A 25,755-nucleotide genomic window follows, 5' to 3' on the forward strand; every position below is an offset into this window, starting at 1 on the left:
ATTTCTAATATCGACAATTGTGTTGCTATGACTTGTTTTCATTATCATATCAATAACTTTGCTTTTAGGTAGCTCGTCACGAGTCATTTCGGGCATTATTTCACTCTTGATTTTTTATTAATAATCATTAAACTGTGAATTGGAAAAGATATTTTTGCATATCATTATCTCGATACTAGAAACGCTTAGACGTTATGTAGCTATGCTAAGTTCGATGTCAAATCATTTTTAAGCTCTGCAATATGAACGAAAATTATGGTGAAAATTTCTTATACTCTATGGATCACTGCCATCTATAGATAACTCTTAATGTTTATATTATTAGTGAGAAGATATTTACGTCTTTAACTTCCTGATCCTCACTAATGACTACGAGCATGTTTGTTTATTTTTGCGTTAATATATTTACAAATGGATATTTCAGTTTACCTTAAGATATCGATGAGGTATTGACAGCATTTATTCGTTTATTTTTCTATAGCCAATAATTATAATTATCAGTCAGTTCGCACAACCAGTTATCGGAGTGAATCACAACGCTATCCAGAAATTCGGAGCTGAATTTTGAATGGACCCTTATTTTTTTTCTTTTTTCCTCAGCAAATCTCTTCTTTAGCCTCTACATTTCTTCGAATTCAGTAATGATGACGTGAAACTAGTTGCTGATGTTTTTTTCTTTTCATGTCATCAATATTTTTTACATTTATTTATATCGAAGAGATATTATCCCCATCACTTCCTTGTTCATTTTGTCAACACGCGGAATGTAGTCGTTTTTTTTGACGTAAATGACATCGCCGTCTGGGATAGTTCCTTTCACTGTATCTCCTATCGGATAACTGCATCGAATGATACTTCATAATGCTCAAAGAGTTTAAAAGGGGACTAACAACACATCAATCATTCTCTCTCTCTTTGGGAAATACATCTTTATAATTCCCAATTATGACGACGTTTACATTACAATTTCCTAGAAATATTCATTGTTATTAAGATTTTATCCTTTATTTGTGCTGCGTTTGTAAGGATTTGAAATTTTGGGTACTCGTTAATTCAATTGATATTTTTATTATCATTTTTGCGACATATCTATGTTATTACTGCCGGCTCGTGCGCTGGTTGCTGGAATTCCATAGCGAGTCTCTGAATTTGTTATTTTAGAGAAATAGATAGGCCGTCACCATGGTTAGTACGGGGAAAGTTGAGCGATTTTCCAAAAACTGCTTCGAGCGAACACAAAGCATTAGGCATCTTTTATAAGAATCAGGCTGTGGTCCGCTAAAGACCATAATGGATTGTAAAATTTTATAGTATAGTAAATGGAATTACAAAAAGTGCATTTCATTCGTAGATTCACTAAGTCTCTAGTAGATTCACTAAGTCTCTCCTTACGTCATCTGAAACGCACGCCCTATCCTAACCCTCAATACGGACCACACCGTGAGCTTTCACCTCTTAAGACGCACACTATCCACTTCTGGACTCACATGTCTTCACCAAAGCCAACATTGCCTCACTCGCATTTCTCTCTAAGCACTTGACCTTTCACCTCCACACACGCGTCAAGTATCAATTTTTACATGTCTCAATCTCCCTGTGGATAGGGTTGGTGTGGTGGCTAGAATGTTGGCTTCCCACCCCGTGGTCTCGGATTCATATCCCAGTGGTGGCAGAGAATTTCCAGAGACTACCCAATCCCTGCTTGAATGTTGTGTGGAGGATATTTCAAGCGCAACACTCCGTCCGCAGGATGGGACATTAAGCCGTGGTCCCCTTGGCGCCTTTCGCTACGAGCAGATTAATGTCGACGACGGGTTTTTCTCCACACTTTCCCTCATGGCGCAAATGGCCTCAGCTGTCGGTCGCCTCATCCAAGTACAAAAAACCCCAATCTTCTCCTACCAAGTTTCTGAATTATTGAGGAACCATTTTAAATCGTAGATGGTAGGTTGAATATACCACTCCTTTACTACCGGCACAACAACCTTGAGAATTTAGGCCACCTCCATCAGGTGCTCTTATGGTCTACGGGTTTCCACCGCGTTTTTTCCATGTTTGATGACAATTTCGCCGCCAATCCGTCAGCATCATCAAGTCTTGACTATTTTCGTGCTAATGACGTGAAATCTACGAAAATCAGTTTTAAATTAATTAAAAATAAGAGACTCGAATTTTGATTTTAGTATTGTACCCGAATGATTTCTAGAAGATAAATGTCACAAATCTAGCGTATTCTTTTTAATTTATTTACAACTGATTAAAAAAAATTATTATTGTAAAAACATTGCCATAACCTTTTATGACGTTTCTGTAAAAAATACGCACAAATTTTCATTCCAAACCCTGATGATGGAGTTTAAATATACTGAAATGCTGGAAAAAATTGCATATAAAACTTATCAATACCTAAACTCCAACACAGTAATTAAATGTAGAGGTCAGAAGAAAAAAAACTCAATTCGCGTTATTTGACTTGATTCATGCAGTCCCCAATAACCACTGCGGAGTGGAAAATGAGAAATGGGGAAACGGGGTGCCTAGTAAAGGGAGTGTGTTAGAATGAAGCTCGTGGGTTGGACGTCGGGAAGTGGAAGACTTCGGTGGGTGCGGTCGAAAATGTCGGCGGTAAACACTAAGGGAACTAGATTACAAACGGAGGAAGAAAACCACGGAAACAAAGGGGGATTTGTGAATTGGAAGATGCGGGTAGTAAAGCAGAATTCACACTTCGAAGATGACTGCTATGGCAGTCGACTTACCCTTTCTAACCCAAAGCTGATTATTGGAGAAATTAAATTTCAAGCCGTTTCATTTTTAAAAAGTGAAAATTTTTTACTCAATCAAAATTATTGTGGAAGCTACATATTTCGCCATAAAACTTAACAACACAATAGAACACGTAGTTTAAATATTTCCTGAAAAGAGAGGAAAATGTGTTCAATTTTGATGTTATTTAGAAGCAACATTGGGTAGTAATGGGTTTAAAAACTATAACGCACGACTCATACGAGCCTAAACATAATATCTATTAATACCATATTAAAGGCAGAGCCCTGAAGATGATACAATTCGCCAAGCGTGTTGTGGGAAAGTATTTCTAAGAGGAAGTGAAAAAGGGGATCGGGTTGGTGTGGTGGCTAGTGTTGGCTTCCCATCCCATGGGCGCAGGTTCAAACCCCGGCGGTGGCAGAGAATTTTCAAAGACTGCACGATCCCTGCTTGAATCATGTGTGGAGGGCATTTCAAGTGCAACACTCCGTCCGTCGGATGGGACGTTAAACCGTGGTCCCCTTGGCGCCTTTCGCTAAGAGCAGGCTAATGCCGACGCCGGGTTTCTCTCCACCCTTCCTTACCAACCCTTCCGACCTCAGCTGTCGGTCGTCTCCTCCAAATACCATACCATACGAAAGTGAAAAGGAGTTGCTATGTCGCAATTTTCAGGCAACACCTTTAATGCGCAGCGAGCAAATTGGATCCGGCGCACAAGGACTTAAAACATGAATTTAACGAAATAATAGGGAAAGCAGCGTGAGTTTTCAAAAATACTACGAACCAACAGAAAGCGTTGCACAGTATTTTAACGAATTAGGCTAGGAATACGTATTGGGCTTGGATTTTTTGAGTACTCAAGAATAGAAAAGGTAATTAAGAATATAATTATCGTTAGAAACAAGAGCCACCGATATATTATAAGGGACAGAAATGGTTGTGTTTTTAACTTGATTCATTCAGTCCCCAGATAACCATAGTGGCGAGGAAAATGAGGCATTAATCGACACGGAGAGCCTCATCTTAGAACCTCACTGTACTTATAAATTCGATAGAAACGATAAATTATGAGAGATATTTTTCCAATCGGACAGGTATAGGAATCCGTTTTTCTCCCGAACAATAAGGGGCTTTAAAAAATGCTAAGAGGAACTCCGTAAGTGTACTTCCTTTTCTTTTTTCGTTAGCGGTGGTGTTTTGATTGGTGCCCTCAAAACGTCACACACGCGCCTTTTGAGTCGGCTTGCGGGGTAGTATCGATGTACACATAGAATAATTTTCATGGTAATTAAGCGTGGAAGCTATGGTTTCAACCAGATCCCAAAAATTCGAAGAATTTTGACTTACAACGAATCATTTACCGAAAATACCGTGTTTAATTGAACGATTTCATTCGTAAAATATGAATTAGCTAGCAGGAGGCAATTTTTTCAGAGGATTCATTCTATAATACGGGTGAGAAAGCTGTTGCCAGGGAATATGAGTACGGGAAAGGTAAGAATACTTTTCATGATAATTAAACGTGGAAGCTATTGGATCAACACGATCCCAAGAAAGCGAACAAATAAATTTGGCTTACAAAGAATAATTATCAAAAAATATCAGTTGAATTTAGCGAATTCGTTACAGTATGAATTTGTTCTTAGGGGACCATTTTGTCAGAGAATGTATTTTATTATACAGGTGAGAATGGCAATGACAGGCAGTAAGAGTACGGGAAGGGTAAGAAAGGAATACTTTTCATGATTATAAAACGAGGAAGCTATGGTTTCAATCCGATCGCAAAAAAAGCGAACAATGCACTTTTAGTCAAAACGAATCACTTGGCGAAAATATCGTGTTAAGTTGAACGATTTCATTACTTAAAATATGAATTTATTCGCAGGGAACCATTTTTCTCAGAGAATTTATCCTATTTCGCAGGTGAGAAAACTATTTGAAGGCAATATGATGAGTAGGGGAAGGGTAAGAATATATTTCGCGATAATAATTCATGAAAGCTATAGTTTCGACCCGATTCCAAGATTGTGAACAATGAATTTTGCCTAACAACTAATCATTAAGCGAAAATTTCGTGTTTAATTTAAGGATTTCATTAGCTGCAATATGAATTTGTTCGCAGGGGACAATTTTTGCCAGAAAATTCATTCTATAATACAGGTGAGAAAGCTATTCGCAGGCAATATCATTGGTGCAGGAAGGGCAAAGAGAAAGGGTAGAGATGATTGTGCGTTGAAGGAAGAAGGGAAAAAGCTGGTTCGGTCGCTTCTGTTGGGGGGAATGGAGTCTCAATTGGAAAGGCTTGAGATATGGGCAGGAGAAAAGGACCCTGTCAGCGGAAAATAACGATAAAAATGAGTCCGAGAGGGGAGAGGTATCGGAAACTTCTTATCAGCGAAGAGAAGGGAGAATCTCTAAGATTACCGTCTCCGAAAAATTGTTCGGGGTGGAGAGGCAAAACTGCTTGACACTGAAACGAATTGACGCCGTTTGAAAGACAATGAAAACTTCGAGAAACGGCATCAAGATCAAAAGAAGATAACGATGGAGCATCAATAATTTTTTCATATATACACAGAAACATGTCAATGAGCCTTAATAATGCTCAGGAACTTGTACCGCCTGAGTACAGTAGCCCAAAGAGCAGTAGTACAACGACTCCATTTATAAATTTTCTACTTTCATACAAGAAACTTTAACAATATTCTTAATTCTGGGAGTGCGGTCCGTATTTTGTGAATTAGTGACTTTTCCTTGAACTCAACGTTTAGGTCTTTATTACAGACATCATTACGGTATCATAATTTACCCCCAGGTAGTACATTCGCTGGATAAGTTTCACATTCATTTGAAAAAAATTTCAAATTTGTAAGAATATATTTTTATAAATAGATTATTAAGTTGATTTGAGCAACTTTTACCATTTCTATTTCTACGAGGCAATAAAGATATATTAAGTCTTCCTTCTCCTCTCCTATTCACTCACAAAAATGACCTGTAAAAGTTTATTAGATACAGAAATAAACTGCCCTTAGAAGAAATGTAGAAAGTAGTGAGGTTCAAGGAACAAGGGAGGATTTCAGCGGCGAAGTATCTACGAGGCGTATTGATAAAGCAAGGGCCGTTTGGCCACAGGAAAAAAATATATTCATATGAAACATATTTCATTGGCACTTATATTTAGCTAGTAACCTACTTCAGTTCCCTACATAACCGCCGCGGCGGTTTATGAAGTTATTGTTTAAATAAAAGTAATAAAAATGATCGCTAAAATAAAAAAATTCACTACTACGGATTAAAAAAATGTTCATTTTTATTATGCATTGATTTAAATTTAGGCATTTTAAAACATAACGCAGCAGTAGCAAAACACTTCAGTCAATTTTTTTCAAAAAATGGGAAAAATATTTTGAGATCATTTTTCATTAAATTGACATTTGTCTCCCGCTATAAAAAAATGAGTTATCAATAAAATAATTTCAGCAATGTGGTCACTGATCATTCTATTATTTGAAAATATAATAGTTTTTACCAAATTAAAAAGTGAAAAAATCATTTTTGGCCAGCTTTTTTCGATTTCAGCCCACTGACCGCCGTTCACTTCTAAGCTTTGTTCGTACTGCTGCATCGGCATCTTTAGCCCCTCTGCATACTCTCTGGTCACAGGGAAAAATATAATCCTATGAAACACATTTATTGGCATATAGTTGGCATATTGGCATTTAGTAGGCTATAAACCTACTTTACTTCTCTACATAATCGTCGTTCACTTCTAAGCATTTTTTGCATCCCTGCATCAGCTTCTTTAACCCCTTTGCATAGAAGCTCGCCGCCTGAGAGTTGAACCAACAACGTCGTTCTTGAGTTCCTCTTCGGTTTCCAAACCTTGTCCACCGAGCCACTGTTTCAAGTGCAAGAAGAGGATGTAGTCGCTAGGCTTAATGTCAGGACTGTGCGGTGAGTGGTCAAAGAGTATCCAGCGAAAATCTTGAATTTTCTTATTGGTTTTGACAGCAGTGTGAGCTTGTGGCTTGGTCCAATTGGTTCCAATTGGGGAGCTTCTATGCAGAGGGGGTTAGAGAATCTGGTGCAGTGGAACGAAAACTGCTTAGAAATGAACGAAAATTATGTAGAGAAGTGAAGTAGGTTTATAGGCAACTAAAAGTGCCAATAAAATGTATTTCATATGAGTACATTTTTCCCTGTGACCACACGGTCCTCACTTTATGAATATATCTCGTATTTTTGCTCGACACCGTTATTCAAACTCGATGGATTCTTTGGTGAAATGCAGAATTAACATCTACATGAGCAAGGACCAAGTTATCTAGGGAGGAGGGATCATAATTATAAGATTAAGGCCCCAAGGCAGCTGACAGGTAGACTAAAATTTTCCTTCCTACATCGGGGGATAGAGGATTGGAATGGCTTACCCGAAGAAATTTTTTCTGAGCCATTTCCAACTCAAGCCTCTATATTTACCAAAAGGGTAGATAAAATTGAATTTTGAGGGCTTTGTAATTGTATATTTTTAAAATTTTGCGTTTCTTGTTTTTTTTCTTTGGTCTTAGTATATTATTGTGTAGAAATGGATTTTGAGGGCAATGTAAATGTAGATATGTAAAGTATTTTTGCTGATTTGGTGCTAGGTATACGGGGACATGTATTGTGTAAAAATGGTTTTGTTGAGGACTTTTTAAAAATTTTGTGGTACTAAGTATTTTGTTTTGCATTTTGGTTTATGTATATTATTGTGTAATAACTTTATGTTACCACCCGACTACATGGTCGACTTGTAACCAATTATTTAATAATAATAATAAGGATAAGGTCAGGAGTGATGTAGATAAGGTCAGGACTGTACGGTGGGTGGTAAAAGAGTTCCCAAATCCTTTTGCATGCAAGAATCGTATGACGGAACGCACTTCACAGCTGGCGGGATCAACGATTGCCGCGGACATTGCTGTTTGCTTGCGCGGACACGCAAACGACTTCTGAAACAAAACAGAGTTGCAATAGCTTCTCAATGAATCAGTCTGAATGAGGCGCTGCAGGAGTAAAACTGTGTTCCGAAGCGCCAATATTTAAATATAAGCAGACGACCCTTTATGAATATGCCTCGTGCATAATGAAGATATGAAAGGGAAAAAGACGAGCTTCTGGAGCGAGGGTTAGACAAGAGAACCTTTCAGCCCTCGCCGAGGTCGAACTAAAAAGCAGACGACGGTCGGTGGCAGAGAGTGAAGTGGAGGAGGAAATCTTAATAGGCCTGGAGCGGGAGGGGACGCAAACCGTGTAGATTACCGGAACGAGCAAATTGGATGAATAATTATTCCGTCTCCGTCAAGGGCTTCCTTTGTTTTCGCATCCCACCAAGGATGAGAGGAGATTTCGCAACGGATTGCCTACGGAAGCTCAAGGGGATCAAGTTTCTTAGCCAGGTACTCATCATTAAAGTCGTAGTGGATGAGAGGAAAGAAATATTAAATGCCCTGTCAGCCAGAAACTCGAGTCGAGCACACCGTTCGCCGACATGTATTTATTAGGTAGACTCACACGTAAAGAGTTCATTAAGACAAACATGCTAGCAATGTCAAAAATTAGAGGTTGATAACTTCTACGAAAATTAGCTCAGAAAAACGTTTAATGCCCGTTAATAAAGAGAAAAAGCGCAAAAAAACTTTTAGACAAATGGATGAAGGTGTTACGTAACAAATTCTACTTTTCGAGAAAGTTGAAGATGAATATTATTCGAGCCTACTTTCTTATGGTACATGCAATATCTTTACGAAGTTGGTGCTATGTTGTCACTTGGAACTTATACCATTTTCTTCTTATACCTTTTTCTAACTTCTTATACCATTTTCTAACTGATTATCTATTTTATGCGTGATTTTGTAATATCTCAACTTTTACTTGAATGCAACATATCACCTTCATTCACTCATGTCCTCAATTAGGAATGGAACCTCACCAAAGTCGTCCCACTGCATGAATAAATTGAAATCCTGAATTTAGCTGCTTTCCGTACCGGCCAAAATGTGTTACTTTCATCGTTTAAAGTTGAAAGCATTTAAAGGTCTATTTAAAATATAAAAATACAAATTGATCGACCTATAAATTTTAAATGAGGATATATTCCGGTCTGATGAATTCGCCACAGCGCCAATTCCAAGAAAATAATAAATGTGGAGCACAACTCGGTAAGTAAACACGGACAGCCTTGAATCGATTGAGTTAGCGCCTCCAAATTTCACGACTCCAACACAAGTTCGGGAAAAATACACCTCACACACAATTCACCGTGAATGCGGAATTTCCAAAACATAGAACTCCTACACGCCTGAGGCATATGATAAAGTAGTCTAGGTAATACCTCTAGCCAATTAATTTTGTATCCTCTCAAATACACGTTCAATCATTTTTGACTTGATCAATGGAAAATTCAAAGGTCAAATAAAATCAGAGGAGGCGAAAAATTAATGGAATATTGAAGTTAGGCGTCAAAGAACGTTTTTATAAATAATTCATGAATGATCTTAGCTTAACTAAGCTGGATGGTAGTCTCATTAAGATCGAAACCATGTACATCGAAAACGAAGTTACAAAGAGAAATTTGCAGTGTAAAGACAATCAGTACTCAGCATTTTCATTGACCCCGTCAAATACCTTTTGATCTTATCATCGCTATTGAAGCAATAGCAGTTAATCCAATATAGCCCACTGATGCCAGGATTTTAATCCTAGGATTAACGTGAGCGCTCATTGGTTTCAATCGTTATCTTAAATTAAACAAATTAAAACACAGATAAGTGATTTAAACGCACAAAAATAACATACGTGCTTTTTTATCGAGTCATTACTACTTTTCGAATGATTTTTTTAACGTCACTCATTGTCATTGATATATCATACCACCAATGTTTAAAGTAAGTTGAGCCGCCATACCATGACGGCATACAATGAAGGACAGGCATGATTTACCCCATGATCATTAACATCATTAAATCATTTTAAAATCAGAAAATGAAGACAGAGTAAGTTAAATTTATATTAAACAACTTTAACAGCTTTAGCAGCAACAACTTTAACAGCTCCATTCCTCTAAATAACCGAAATAATTAAAAATGCCTAAGAAGTCATGGCTCGAAAGAAACAAATCGTCAGTACGTAGAAAAAAAACGAAAGTGAACCTGAATTTTCCACGAAACGAGAGTAAAGATTTCAAAGACATGACCACGGCCAACAACTAGTTTAGCCAATCATATTTATCAATATTACTTATCACCAGTTATATTTATAAATTTACCATCTGATATGAAGTTGGTAACTAGAGGGATATATAGGAAAATTTAAATTTATTAGACAAAATATTCATTGACCGACCAAGATGTATATAATGCTGTGAACTATCTTTGCAATGAAACAAGGCAAAAGAACACCTTTTACGATGGAATGCACGCACATACTTCTCTTCCAATGAAGTCAATTAGCTGGATATTTAGTTGAAATTCCAAGAGAGATACTGACATAGCGGAATGAAAAAAATCAGCAACAGCTTTAATTATGAGGGTAAAAATACCGAGAATTCAGACAAAATAGAGAAGCATGGCAGGAACCAGGAAATCTTTGGCGTCACTACACTTCTTAAAACCGACCTTCTGACAAAGGCACGGACGAAAATTTAGAGCGAGCTGGGGAGAAGATAAACAAAAAGAATTAAAAGCAGACACAGTGGAACGTGCCTTAAGATGCTGGGAAAGCTTTTTGGAGGTAAAGAGGGGAGAAGAGGAACACGGACCGAAACGAGTGGAAAATTTTAGGCGGAATTTTGGAAGAGAAAGAGGAGGGCTTTCTTGGAGAATCAGGCGTAATCAGAATCATAAGGATGAATGGATACTTAGCGCGAGTTGTTGCTACGTCCAGCGAGGAAATAAATTTAGGAAAGTACGCAGGCAAGTCAATTATTATCCGCAATGTAGTTATAAAACTTCTATTGTAATAAAATTTATGAAACCAATGTCTGTTGCGGATGATTTCGAAGGCAGAACCGTGACTAATTTGCAGACAATGTGCCACTTCGTAAATAGTTACTGGTCTGTCTAAAGGCGCGTTTACACTGTGTAACATGTTATATGAACAAGTTATATATGACATGATTGACGAATACGTTACAAATCCGTGTAACATGTTACATGTAACATTGTGTTACAAAACAAAAATCCGTGGTCTAGAACAAGTTTTTGGTCTCCCACACGAAGTGGGAAAAATATGTAACGTATTACAGAAAAGAGGTGAAGCGCATGGTGGGGGTAGCTAGTTGACGGGTGGGCCAGTTGCCGTGTGGTGTTGAGCTGTTTAGTGAGTGCTACATCGCTTACAAATAAAGTATAAAATGGTCGAGTGGCAGCAGGCAGAAGTGTTTCGGCTCATCAAGTCATACAGAGAGCAATGGCTGCTGTGGGATTCCTTAGCAGATAATTACGGGAACAGAAACAAAAAACAAGACGCGAGGGTGAAAATGTCGAAACTTTTAGCGTAGCGACTGAATCTGTAAAATGTTATTTGTGCATTTTTGGCTCCGCTGGACTCTTGTTCTAAAACAAATGTTATATAAAACAAATGTTACACGTAACTTGTAACATACAACATGTTTATGTAACATGTTACACAGTGTAAACGCACCTTAAGAAAAATACTAATCGTGAACGCTCAATTTATTCTTCATTTGTGGCGGTATACCTTCATCTTGTGGAACACCTGTGAGACCATTTTGGATTTTTTCAATCCTTTGGCCAACACTCCGTTGTGGCCAAACACTATGCCCGTACTGTACCAAAAGTCTTCGATGAATTTCGGCCCCTGATACGCCTTCCAACCACAAAAATCTGATCACTGGATGTTCTTTGACGGAAATAGAAAGAGGAGCAGGCATGATTATCAGCACGACAGCGACAACGAAACTAACCTAGCAGCTTGAAACTTGCAAAGACATACCAGCAAATAAACAATGCATGCGTCATCAACGCAAAACGACAATACTTACTACCAAAATAAACAAATATATAACTACATTGCGGATAATAACTGACTTGCCTTCGTATATAGAAAAAATTAGCAGTCAATTAATCGTAAAGGGCATGATTTACGTTTTACGTTGAGAGCCTCGTCGAAGAATTTACTATCATACGCAAAAGAATGGGAATCAAATTAGAACTATGGCAATGGTTAAGGATATTATGGAAAATCATACTCGTATTTATTCCAACTAATTTAACTTGGATTTATTCACACTCATTCAATGGTATTAAGATTAGTACTACACAGAAAGTGCGAAAGCTTCTTTTACTTTGGTTCAAAGAAAATATTTTATGTCAATCAGAATGCCTCTACTTGGATATAAAAGAGGAATCTATTGCTTTATAACGAAGGAATAACATTTTCAATGAAAGCACTGGTACTATAGATCCACTCTTTTCGTAACTTCGTACTAGATTTTTTCCAACTTTGTTTTGCCCTGAGGCAAAACGCTTTGTTTTCCAAACATTCTGGTCCTCCTGCAACTGGAAATGAGCGCTTGGAATGTAAAACCTGCTGCGCCAAACCTCCAGCCACCTTCCTTAAACTTCAGCTCCCGGATAGAAAAGTTTTAGTGAAGGAATTTCTTTCCATTTGTTTTATTCAAGGATAGCTCGTGGGTGGCGAGGTACGAGGAGTACTTAATTTCCTTTGAACGCTTGTTATCAGAGCGTTCCCAGCATTCTTACGCATTTTTAAATCGGAGAACCTTCCCACGCTTCAGTTTACTCATTCCCGGCATTATAGTTTCTGAAAACACCTCGCACAAGGGGATTGCATAGAGGAGGCCCAATTCCATCCCATAGAAGGCTGATCTTTGCTGCCCCTTCGGTCGCATTTTAATCAGTTTTCAAAAATATCCGCGGCACGGTGATGAGTGCAATTTGATCCACTTTACTCCAACATTTTGCATCATAATGTTTGTAATTACGAGGAATAGCACTGTAAAGTTATGCGTTTTTAGATCATATCATTATGTACATAATTATCGGTTAACACGCCTAATTATTCCATGTTTTCTCGTAAAACTCGGATCAATTTGTCCGTCAGCGACGCGAGTGGTGACTACTGTAAACCCATTTAAATGCGCGGTGGATGACAACAAATTTAGAGGCTGACTCGAAGATCCTCATTTGTAATATTCGTGGTATCGCATCTGTCATATCTTTCTTCCATTTTTCCTGCCTTTTGACCTCGTTTCCCCTCAACCTTTCCTTCAAATCCTACGGCGCAGTACGATTTGATCCGTGAACAAAATGAAATACAAAAGAAATCGGTGTGATTAATTCAAAACCGCTACAAGCAAAAAAGAGCGTAACACAGTATTTCCGCATGACTGTAGCTAGAGATTCGGATCTCGGAGTGAAACTCGGATCAATTTGTCTGTCAGCGATATGAGTGGCGACTATTGTAAACCCATTTAAATGCGCGGTGGATGACAACACATTCAGAGGCCGATTTGAGGATCCTCTCGTGAGTATGTTAGCCGTGTTGCCAAGTGGGAAGAGGGTTTTAGAGGTAGTCTTTCTTTTTTCGATTCACTGCCGAAGTCTTTTGAGGAAACATGGCAACGCCCGCCTCTCTCTCTCCCCCCATCCCATACCCCTAATGTCGCAGACCCCACCGCCTGCCGCGACGATACCCGAAAAATTCCGAGTTTGCACGACTGAGCCAGTCGCAAAGATATTTTGAAAGGATCATAATAAAAAAATCTTTCAGAGAGACAAGTAGAACATCTCTTTGGAACAGCACTTTCGGCATTCATTAGAATAATAGGAATAATGATAGAGATAAACCTGGTTGTTTTGGGCAGCGCCACTCATGAAGCGTGTGAGTGGTTTAGAACAAATTCCTGAAATTTTTCCGATTTTACGAGCAATACTTGGCCCAAACTACTTTTTTCACGTTAGATTTTACTCAACCGAATAGAAATCGTACAGTGCATATATAGAGGCAAAATATGGAATGAAATAAATGAAAATTACAATGGTAATATCAAAAATATTCACAGAGTATCGAGGTGGAAGGTGAGGATTAGAACGTAGATATTGCGAGGAAAATACACCCTACGTGACTGAATTGGAGTCGTTGGAGTTCCTACCCCCGGCCATTTTATCATATATACAGCGGATATAATGTTTGAAATCCCATTATCCATCACACACAGAATAAGGGAGATTCTTCCCGACTCACTCAATGTGCGTCCACGCTGCTTTTGCCTTTGACGACAGGAAACTACAAGACTGAGTCCCCTTTCACAAGTTCCACTTTGATCCATCCTTCAGCCCAACTGTTTTCCGCTCGTCGATATTTCTTTCTTTCTTGAGCCGTCAAGACTCCGACTTTTTACGTCCCGCCATCTGTCTTCGATTGATCATTTGCTTTTCTTCATTCTCTGCACCTTTCAAAGATCATCCTTTATTCCTCTCACTGCATTCTTTCGACACGTCAGCGATTCTAACAGGCTTCATTTTTACAGTGGGTACTTTTGCCTTAGAACTGGTGAGTGAACGGTCTTTCACCATATGTAGCCAAGTATTTCACGGAATATTCGATTTTTTTTTCTCGCCGGAATATATTAGGAGCACTTTAAAAGTATCAATGGCCGGTTCCATATGCGACGAAAGAAGACGGTTCCCGAAGAACTAGGGTCAAATTCGAAAACGAAGTCTAGGGACTAGGGGAGGAGGGACATCTTCAGTCAAAAGGAATAAAGTTTGTGGGACACAGAGTTTTACCTAATATAAAAGAATATTTTTAGATAAGAGAGGTAAAATAATCTCGCACTAGTTAATATCCTGAAACAATTCGTGACTTTGATATCAATTCCCCGCAAATTGTACCGATACCTTCAACGGCTATATTCTGCCTCGTGATGAAACCGTCATGTGCTAAGTTTTTTGCAGACACAGCTTTTGTCAACTCTTCGGTTTATGCTGAAATTTTTAGCATGCATAATATGTATTAATGTTACTTTCGATTATTATTCTACTGACGAATAAATAAAGGACAATTGTACAAAAATATGGTAAGAAATAAATTAAAATTCCAACGGATAGCCATTTGGGTTCTAAAGGAATTTGGCGAGGACTGAAATCAATGGGGAACATGCATGGAATTTGTTCATCATCCTAGTTAGTCTCATGGAATAGAAAATTTTCTCACGAGTCCAAATATATAAGCCAAAACTCTCCTGGTACTCCACAAACGTCAATAAATGCTAATTAAAAATGCTCGAATATCGCTTGAAGTCACGTGACCGGAAACGCCTTCTGACGTCATCGCACGGAACACCATTCACTTCGCTAAGAGAGTAGGGTGTTAGAGGCTTGAATGCAAGATATTTAAAGTAAAAATTGCAATTATTATCGCCAAATTTGCATTTGAGCCCTCTTAAATCGATTTTCTATCCACTTCCTCAGTCTGTCATCTGTGGATGCCGTTCCGTGACGTCACGCTCCGATGACGTCGTGCTTTCAATCAGCCGATGAAGATCAATTTTTAAAGACTCATAACTCAGCTAAAAAGCATTATTTATACGCGAAATTTTCGACGAGTACATTTGAGGTAGAGGCCTTCTTATTCCAGTACTTTAAAAAAATTGTGCATGTTCCCCATTGCAAACGCTTCTATTGAGGAATGGGAAAATAAATACCGATGAGGGAAATTCGCAGAAAGGATTTCTTACCCTACTCTATCCTAGATTACTTATTAATGGGGATTTTCGAGGATGATTGTCTAAAGCTAGATTGAGATTATGGTGTTAACACAGGGAGAAATGAGTTTTAAGCCAATCCATCTCGAATACGGGGAAATTCTCTCTTCCCGGCGAAGGGCAGATTGCGCCAAAATCATCGCTGGAGGACTCCGAAGGTTCAACGACAAGGAGATTCGATGAAGAGACGTCTGAACTTTTTGACGGGTGATCGGGGAGAGACCGACCTGACCAAGCTACGAGGCCATTGTGATGCGTAAATGAAACTGCCTTCCCCACGCGTTCCAGATTAGATCGGTTGGGGTTGAATTCAGCGTCAACGGGCGGGAATGAGACTGGCGAATTTCACAAGTTGATTATGAGATGCGGAAGGAAGGAAGGCCATAAACATGGGCTAGACATCACGTGATGAAAAGCATGTCCCCGAGTGCAATTAACGTTCAATCTACGGAACAAAAACAGCCCGATTATTTCCTCGTCCGCTGGTAAACCGTGGATCGAAGACTGCTAATGAAGGAGGATTAATTTTTCTCGACCTCTGATCGCGATACTACTTGAAATTTGGGTATTACGAAGTGGCTGGGCAATTTGGAAATGACTGGGGTAGAAGCCAGCATCTCACGCGCAATACGGTAGGCCTTCACCAGGGATATTGAGAGGTAAATAGAATAACGAAAATGTATGCGCGCCATTATTGGGGGAAAATTTACCGACTAAGTTCAAGCCACCACTATCGGTTACCGAGATTATCGGTTTCCCGATGGTATATTATTTTTTTAGGTCAAATGCCGACTTCCAAACCACAGGACTACATTGTTTCAGGCGAAAAACATGGCCACACATCACACGATGAAAAGCACTACTTTAAATTTCGGCAGTACGACGTGGTTTGGAGATTTGGCAATGACTGGGGTAAAGTCATGAATCGGAAACGAAATACGGTAGGCATACGCCAGGGAAATTAGGAGGTCACAAGAGTGTGCTATTCTTAGGTCAAATGCCGACTGCCAAACCACAAGGCTACAAAAACATGGCCAGACATCACACGATGAAAAGAACGTCCCCAAGTGCAATGAACGTTCACTCGTCTTCTGGTAAAACGTAAATCGAAGACTGCAAATATAGGATGGTTAATTTTTCTCGACCTCTGATCTATATCTGGTACTACTTGAAATTTTGACCGCACGATAGTTCGGCGATGACTGGAGTACACGCGAAATACGGTAGGTCTTCACAAGAGAACTTGGAGGTAAAGAGGATAACGCATGTAAGCCGCTAGAGGTGAAAAATGTACCGACTAAGTTTTAGCCACGACTATCGGTTAACGACATTATCGGTTTTCTGATGGTATGCTATTCTTAAGTCAAATGCTGAAACTACAGCTGAACGCTACAGAAAAGAGATTTATTGGTTACCGAAAAGAATGGGTTATAATTCAAATGAACCATAGTACAGTCATATGATGCATTTGTTTTGCAATCACAACAAAGATTTGACTTTGACTGGAAAAAATGTACATAGGAATTTGTTTTTTTGAAATGACCAATTTTAGGCACAAGCTCCTGAAAGGTTTGACTGCATTAAAATCATAATAATCACACTGTACGAAGAAAAAAAATATATTAACTCATTTCAATGTATTTGGGATCATTGAAGAGGTTTTCGTGCCCCCACAATACTCCATGTTTCGTTTAATCAAGCGGGTAAATAATTTCATGAGCGAGATTTCAGTTTTATTTCCGGAAAAATAATAATAATTAACTAATGATTTTCGCAGCCATTCCGGAAATACAGCACATACTGCAGAATTGATGCGGAAATATTCGTAAATACTTATGAGCTAGTTTAATAAAGTAAATTGCTAAGTTAGTCATTCCTCGAACCATGATGGATTTTTCACAGTCGTCCGGATTCGCGTATTTAGTTCAATGAATAAATGGCTTAAGATTCGTTGATTTAGTTCCATACACCGAATCGTGATTTGTCACATTTTCCGACATAAATTTTGAAAGAACATGCATTTGATAAAAAATTGGTGAAAAAAATAAAACCTTGAAAAAAGGACAGAAATGCAGATTGAAGAGAAAAAAATTTTTACCGACCACTGAAATTTTGTTCCAAGCATTAACCCGCAATTTTTTTAGGTTAACAAAAATTGCATAAGGATATTAAAAAGCAATGAACTGAAATACGTCGAAAAATCAATTTGCGCAACGATATCACGCCAGTGAATGACAGTGGTTTTTCCTTGATGTAAAAAGGCAATATTCAGCAGAATGATATGCCAGAAGTGTAATATCTCTTGCATTTTTTTATCCATGCACATCACAAAGGGGAAAATTGCAATTGCAAAAACTGCAATCTTTCCGAGCGTGATGGAAGTAGTACAGAGTTATAAAAAAAATAAAACTGTTGACACAGTATTTCCATAGTTAATCTTCATCGGGATCTAATAGTACCTTTTCCTTCTGTGAACTATATGAAAATGTTTTCAAACCATATGAATGCACACATAGCGTCAATCAAAGTTCACCTAGGAATTACCTGGATTTTCCAGCTCTTCCAGGCCATTTTTGTAATTTTCCAGACCATTTTATCCATAATTTACGTAATAATTATCTTAACAGAGCATTTTAAGCTTCCGAGAGCATAAGACGATGCAAAATTAAAGCTTCTTAGTTATTAAATTAAAGCTCTCTTCTAAATACAACTTAGATTACACGTTTAGACTCACCCTGATCCCTCAATAATAACATCCTTTAAGAACGTTCTCAATTCAGCATTTTATAACATCACGCCAACTGGATGGACAACCCTCAATACGTCCAGCTCTTAAAACCTTACGGATAAACACATACTTCCACACCGTCACGTTTTCCAAAGCAATGAAAAATAACGTCATGTTATGCTTGGCGGGGGGAGGGGAACCCGCAAAAACATCTGGGAATCACACGAGACGCGAGTCACTCTCTTTGAATCGCGGCATGAATATGGAAGCGTCGAGTCCTCCCATTTGCTACCGCGGGCACGTATGAGAGGAATTGGGAATGACGAAAAGAGAAGAATAAAAGGGATACAAAATATCTCCGCAAATCGTTCGAGGTGCCCCCGTAACCGACTTGCTTGCAGGCGGAACACGAGTGGAATAGGGACAGAGGGGAACGTTTACGAGTGAAGCCGGAACGTAACTATCTTTCCTCCAGCGAACTACATCCATCTTATTCCAGCGTTTGTCTTCAAAAAGACTAGGGGAACTCAACCGGAGGGTAAAATGTGATGGATGGTGATAGATAAAAGGAGCGTAACGTCTCCTCACGTACAAATCAATGCCTATAATATTTCAACCATAATAAAAAATTGGTACCCTTTTTAACTATACATTTATATTGATAGAGACCATGATGACCTATTGGTTAGAGCGTATGATTACAGATCAGAGGGTCCTGGGTTCATGTCTCGAGTTAACTATGCTTTTAAAAATTTCCTGGCATATTAAGAAAACTTAGGATACATACCATACAGTTATTCCATGGAACAATATTCAAATGTTGTGCTTGCAAAGTCACCTGTGTTATTGAGCCGACTGCATCGCCATCATTGGTCAAGTAACCTAGTAATGTATATTGAATGCCATTGGTAAATTCATAAACGAAAAATATAATCCAGAACTATCAGGAGAGGGAGCCTCAATTCAATTTTTATTTCACAGCTGCATTGAATACTTTATTGATGGAGGTTCCTAAGCTAAACCACACCTGGAATGGAATAATCATCGATCGTATTAAATTATCGAATATGCCCTATAATATTTAAAGAACTTTTTTGCCAGCCAGTTAAATTGCATTCGGGTTTAAGGTTTGCCCGACGTTTCGATATAGGTTGTACATAGAGGTCTCTCTCCCTTGGTTAGAAACGCGAGAGCACCTTATGCAGATAATTCGCCGGGAAAGCACCAGATAATTTTTCAGTTAGTAATCCATAACAGATAAACACACATGATGAATACCGCGAAGAGTGTAGCGCGGACACCAGACGTAAAACTGCGAGAATACTAAAAAACTTAAGCGAATATTGTGGGATATTTCCGGAATTTTACTTATAAGTTATTAAAATCCTTCATTAAGGGGCATCAATTAATTACGTGAGGCGTTTAGGAGGGTGCAGGGGTCAAACCAATTCTTAAGGCCGTTTTACACGGTACACGGAATTGCGCAGTCTGACGTACGTGCGAAGGCGCAATCAAAATTGCGTCGTGTAAAGCGGTGAATAGCGAGAACACATGCGAGAATGCGTGGATGCGAGACGGCAAAATATCCCCTGTTCTAATTTCGCTCATGCATTCGCGCAATTCCACGCCATTTTAGAAATTAATGCAGCTCTAACCTTCGATTTCCGTGTAACGTGTAAAACGGCCTTTACCCAATCTCACGTGGGAGAGAACGAAGTCCTGGCAAGTATCACGTAATTTTTAGAGAAGAATCAGTTTAAAATTGCGATTTTAGCAATCTTAAATACCACTCTTGACTAATCTTAATTTAAAATAATTAAAAAAATTGTTTTTTCATGATATCCAACGCAATGAAACATAGATTAACGAATGAGTCACGGCTTTCGGGCGCTCCTCCTCGTTGCGTTAAGCATGGGCGACGACAGTTTCTCCAGCCATCCTGCTGGATTCTTCAGGTCAGACGACCTGACCTGAAGGATGGCTGGAGTAACAGCACAACGCGGAGGAACTCCCGAAAGTCGTGGCTCAGATGGAGAAACGCCGCGGAAACCTTGGATCCAACTTGAAATAGCTAAACGTATTTACACTTAAATTAACCTACAAATTTTGAACAATCTCAGACGAGATAGGAGGGAGATGGGGAGGTGTCGAGCCAAATCTCACGATATCTCAGTAAAGGGGAGGGGTACATATATATCTAAAATCATCTCACTTAATTAATGGACGACCCCTTATTCAGGGGAAAAAAGATTTCATACACCAACCCTTTCGGAAAAAAATCTCTCTCTTATTTTATCCCGTCTGTCGTAAATTCGGTATGGTTCTTGGATGGTGTTCTCTGAGTCGCCCTGACGTCTGTTTATAATTAATCAAGCGATTTAAGCTTAGCACGAAGACTCCGAGTCTCTAGCGGCTTCCAGAAACGATTGGAATTAAAAAACTCCTAAGCGTATTAGACTAGAAAAAATCATTAAGTAAAAGCTGTCTAAAGCTCTCTGTTCGCTTGAAGCATTATTTTTGCGAATAGTGCAGCTTTCCTTCATATTTTATTTAGTTCACGGATTAAATCTTTCTCCATGATACGTTATCGCGAAACGAGATGCAAGAAAAACTTCCGTCACCTAAAAATTATTATGTATCATGATATACAAACATATACCGTCCGAATGAAGTTTGAACCTTCCTTCCCCATATTTGTTGATTTAAAATTGTACCCTTCACGTCATCTTTACGTTTACAAAGTATTTAAGTTGTTCTTCCTTGGAAGTGGTAATATATCTAAAGAAGGAGCAAAAACAAAGAGTAGGTAAAGCTTAATATCTACAAATATGTATATGTTTCCCAAGCTGAATTTGATCCTCTTAAAACGCTAATTTATACATGTAGAGTCAAAATTATTTACCAAATTGTTAGATAGTATAAGAGGGTGTAATACTTTGAGATCTTTAACGAAAAGAGTAAAAAAATGTTTACTTACTGTCGAAAATCCTGACGATTTTTTTGGTAACAGAACAATTAATACTAAAAGTATTTTGCTAGAACGACATGCTTAGACTAAACATAAAATTGTCATCTTTCATGTACTTATTTATAGTTCGTACCTCTGTCTCACTTTACTAATTTTTTTTCGATTCTTATCGCAATTAATTTTGAGGTATCCCAACATAGGCAATGCCTAAAAGGGATTCCTAATTTATCCCATCCTATTCGCATTATAACAAATAGTTGAAATGCTGATTGCATGGAAAAATACATTTATAATATAAATTTACTTATAGACAATGTAGTGAAGAATGAAATCGAATGATAGTATACACTATGCAACGATTCGACTAGAAAAAAATTCCTATACGGTGAAGAAAGCCTTAGGGCCGATAAAACGCCACCCCGTTTCCTGAGCGAACTGCGGCACAAAAGTGTATGCAAATCGTGAAAGATCGATAGGCTGGTCCCATGGGGAACGAAAATTGGAAATTAAAAGGAGATGGATGAAAAAAAATCGGCTAACCAGGAGGGGGAATGAAAAGAGATTTTGAATGGGACCGCAGAAGCAACATTATATGGACTTGGAGAGCAATAACTCAAGTGGTTTCTTTCAGCCAAGCCTTTTTTTCGGCGAATATAACGACCTGGGACAGGATTATGCGTCCTTTCCAATGCGTTCCCCGCCATCGCTATCGACAACACGGACCTCTATTGTGGACCACGGCAATCCCGAAACGTTCACCGAGTTCTCTGCACAAAAGCGGTGACAGCAATCCCATGCACATACGAGACGAAAATGGTGGTCATATTTCCTCAAATTTTGCACCATTGGAAGACGAATTTAACAATCAATATCTCATATAAAACAAAGAGTTTAACAAGATAAAGTAATAAAGTTAGATTTTTTTACTTCCTGATTGGTTTAAATTAAGCCATTATCTTGAAATTTACCCGGTGCAATGTCAATTTCCTCCTTTCTAATTTTACTTGCATGATCGGCGACCGGTTATCACGAAACGAGATGAAAGAATACCTTCCATTAATCCGTAAATTGATATTTCACCTAATACAGAAAAATTTTCAGGTATGTAAGGAAGAATGAAAGTAAAATGATAGTATACAGCATTTAGGAAATCCGACTAGAAAAAGTCACCTTACGTGATTCAAGTTACCTGATAGATTCCCTGATCTATCGGTGATTGAAGTACTGACATCCATTTCATGCATATACAAGACGAAAATGGAATAATGCTGATAATATTTACTAAAATTCTGTACCATTTGTAGACGTATTTGATGATCAAAATCTCCCATAAAACGTGGAGTTTACCAAGGTAAATAATGAATTTAGATTTTACATATTTCCTGACGTATTACTGGTTTAAAATTATGCCATTGTCTTGAGATTTTCCCAGTACAATGTAAATTTTCATAAATATTTGAAACTACGTAAAGAAAACAAGCGAGATCAACAAGATATTTAGTAGAGCATTTGATTTTCCATTCGATCAACACAGGACAGAGACCCACTAGTGTCCTTTGGCCACAAAGTTTTTGTATATTTCTTTTATCAACTTCCGTACTTATCTCCGTTTAGAAAAAAATATCGCTTGAACCCCTCGGCTTCTCACCCCCTAAAATATAAAAATATAACGCAATTTTTTGACACCACCCTATTTTCCCTGAGAGGTGCTGGAACGTCGTTCAGGCGCGTTCCGGCCAAAATTAAGCACAGAAACTTTCACAATTGGCAATTTAAAAAAAGAGGTGAAGGAACCCATTGAAAAAAAAGAGTGAATAAACGACAAGAATGCTGGGATATGAGGACGCAAATGAAGAGGGATGGCAAAGGGACAATAAAAAAATGGAAAAAAACCGGTTCCGAATGCAAAGAGGAATAAAAAAATAAAACAGGGTATTGGAAAGGGAGGGATGTGGGAATGAGGTTTAAGGCGGTCCGGGAACAAGGTTACCGAGGGCAAGGTAGAAGGGCAAGAAGGCGGGAAACTCAATAAGGAGAATGAAAAAGTGCGCGGATATCGTTGTGGGAGGGGGGAGGCAGACATTGGGTACGGCGCGGGGTGGAGACACAAACAGGGCGGTAGGAGGGGAATGTCTCGGTTGGGACCCATAAAAAGAGAAAAAAAAGGCCAATACTTCTGTTTTGCCGGGTGACTTAAATGCATCGGTGGGAGGGAAAAGGAGATTGGAGAATGAGGTAGGGTTGAGGTATGGGAATCAATCGGATAAGCCTTTGAAAAGATGGGAAATGAATACGCAAACATGGGGAAGGATGAGATCAGTCATGGTCACAAAGGATCCACACGACAAAAATCTGCTTTGAGAAGAGAAGCACGTTGAGAGATGTATCAGAGGCGGTTGGATGCCTGAAAAAATGTGGTGGTGTGCTAAAACCTAATTTCTCCGTGAAAAAAAGACGAATATACAAGCTGATTCAGGAGGAATCTGCAATACTTCAGGAATATGGTAAACAATGTGCGATTATAAATAACTGAAGCAATTTCTATTTGAGCTTTATTAAACAAGAGATTTGAGCGAGTATCAACAATACGATTGCATAATCTCAACTTGCAAAATAATATTGCAAAATGATACTTAATCTTGCGAAATAATAATTTCGTGATAAATTGTTTCGTACAATAATAATAAACGCACATTTGCGTTCAATTTAATGTTCTCAAAAATCCAGAGTATTCAATAAAATGTCGAAAATACCCTAGAAAAACCGTTTGCACGGTAACAGCAGAGTGCATCCAATAAAATGTTTGCGTTGCCATAGTCAGTAACTAAAGAGTTGCGACCCCATGTTAATGGACAAATATGCTTAAAATCCCCCCCCCCTCACTTCTTGAAGTATTGCAGATTCCTCCCGAAACACCATGAGTATGCGTTATACAGAATGATTTCATTCGTAATTATTTGTGAGCTGAGAACAGTTTTGACGCCAATATTCATTCACTCTTTTTTCTTCAAAATCGACTTTTCGAAGGGAAATAGGTAGTTAATAATGATATCGCGCAAAATGGTATTTCCAGTACTCTTACTACCTGTGGAAGCAAAAAATGGGTATGAAATCCTTTATTTAGAATGTTTTCATTTGTAAAAATTTTCGAGCTGAGAATAGTTTTGACACTAACACTATTTCGTTTTTCTTCTTCAAAGAATAAGCTTTCAATTAAAAATATGGTCTAACTAGGACTTCTATAAATAGAAATTTCGACTTTTCAATGAGTAAATATATATTTATATCCTGTTAATGATCATTCCAGTAAATAGGAATTGTGAAATATGGTAGGTACACAACAGCGCAGTCGTTCATGTTGTCTAAAGTGACTAACACAGAGTAACATCAAATCTACGGAAACGCTTATTGCAGAGTCTTCCACAGTTGACGAATAGCTTAATTTACAAGTAAAGCCCATATTTAATCTTGCAAAAAAGGTACCGACCCAACTACATAAAACTAACATCGTAATGAAACAACTTTTCTCAAGCGTTGCCTAAGATTACCTAATAGCCAGCCTTAAAAACGTCCAAACATACCTCTTCACATTTCCTGATATCATATAATTACATCTCCAGGCAATATTACAAGAACATTAAGGAATGAAATCAATATCAAATATATTCCCGCCCAATACATAATCGTCGGCATATTTACCTTCTTTTCGTACCATCAGATATGATGATGAAATGAGACATTCTTAACAGACAAGGAAGTAATAATAACAAAAAAATGTTCGAGTTTCTAATTAAATTCCGGGAAAGTTTAAAAGAACTCAAGCAATCACGATATAAGAATATTATGGGTAAATTCTTATAAAAGTAAATTCATGGTTGAACGACATTTTTGGGTTCTAGAAAAAATTAATAGTTATTTTTATAGCGACAACTTAGCGAAATCCCTCGCACATCTACGAAAAGGACATTGAAGGGAGCGAGATTCGAACTCAAAAACTTTGTGTCTCCAGCGCAATCTGTAACTGGAACTAACTGGGTCACCCTAATTACCTGAGAAAAAGACCAGAAGGGACTTCACTAATTGGGATAGAGTTGCAGCTATATGAGAAAAAAAGAGGACTTCATGGAAGGCTCCCAAGAGATGTTAGGTGATTACCTCGGATAGCAATCAGAAGAAGCAGAAATATGACCGGCTGGGGGATACCACGGGATAAACAGTCTCACTCCCTTAACACACATTCGAAGAAAAAATAAGCGAGCTGATAGCCCAAGACGAACATTAAACGCTCATTTCTGGAAATAACACGACAAGATAGCGCGGCAAGGCCACTGTATTTGGTAGGAGACAGCGCGGCTTAAAACAAATACCGTTCAAGCTTCTGAGCTATCTTAAAAACTACATCGTTTGATATGAACTTATTAAGCTACAAAAAGGTAAATGGCAAATGATGAGAATAGTTTCACTCAATAATGTGCAAATAATTTTTTCTATTCACAA

At 38.3% G+C, this 25,755-nt stretch overlaps 1 protein-coding gene across 6 annotated transcripts in view; it reads right to left on the reverse strand.

The window, feature by feature from the left end:
- Positions 1-25,755, reverse strand: part of LOC124169616 (trithorax group protein osa-like) — a 430,983-nt gene that overhangs the window by 92,760 nt on the left and 312,468 nt on the right. The gene's annotated exons all lie outside the window — the stretch shown is intronic.

This window comes from Ischnura elegans, chromosome 12, assembly GCF_921293095.1.
Source record: "Ischnura elegans chromosome 12, ioIscEleg1.1, whole genome shotgun sequence".
Classification (NCBI taxonomy): domain Eukaryota; kingdom Metazoa; phylum Arthropoda; class Insecta; order Odonata; family Coenagrionidae; genus Ischnura; species Ischnura elegans.